The following is a 932-nucleotide window of genomic DNA, read 5'->3' as shown; positions in this document are numbered from 1 at the left end:
TCTATCAAGCAGAAGAAATTACCCCTCATGTAATATAGGACTAAATAAATAAGAAAATAAATGGGGATGATATAGGAGGATTTGAAAAAAATGAAAAATAAAAACAAAAATAACAAGAAGACTTGATTACAGCAGAAAATGGAAACCATCTGCTGAGAAACAGAGGGCTGCTTCAAAAATTCCGAGACACTTCAGAGTCCAGGGAAATTAAGATTTCAGGAGAATGAACAGAAACTCATATGTACTGATGCTTACACTAGAGAAAGGAGGCAAGTTCTGTACTATGATACTTACAATAAGGATGCTGATAGAAATGGTATTAGAAATGCTACTGGAAGGTTCTATTATTTATAATTGTACTGAATCCTGCTCCAACTAGGTGTCCAATTATTAATGAAAAAGGAAGCTGTTATAAATGTGTTAATTCTGAGAAGGATCAATTACATAGGTCGACAATTCTATAAATGAGATATATATGTATATATATATATATACATGTTTATTATAAAGTCTGACATATACTGCCATGTAAATGAGGAGACAGAATATGGCTTGTGTCATAGAGACATACAAAGCTGTGGCTACAGTAGCCTACGTGATATCACCAAGGAAACACCAGAGCTCAGCAGTGCTCTGGTAAATCTCTTTCTATATCTGGGCCTGTCAGTAAAATAAGTATATAAGGAAAATATCAACCAGTGAAGACAGAGTGTGAGAGCATGTGAGAGTTAGAGACAGAGAAGGCAAGAAGAGAAATAGATGAGTTGGAAAGAGACCAGAATTCAAACACCTCTTACACTGTGTTCATTGATGGCAGGTTCAAACCTGGCTTGTAGAGATTGTAAGGCAGCAGCTCTCATGCCCACAGACCCCATACAACCCCATACTTCACCATATGATGTACTACCAGACCTGACAATAATATGTGTGTG

Source organism: Erinaceus europaeus (genome assembly GCF_950295315.1).
Source record: "Erinaceus europaeus chromosome 6 unlocalized genomic scaffold, mEriEur2.1 SUPER_6_unloc_23, whole genome shotgun sequence".
NCBI lineage: Eukaryota > Metazoa > Chordata > Mammalia > Eulipotyphla > Erinaceidae > Erinaceus > Erinaceus europaeus.
This window is presented reverse-complemented; position numbering follows the sequence as displayed.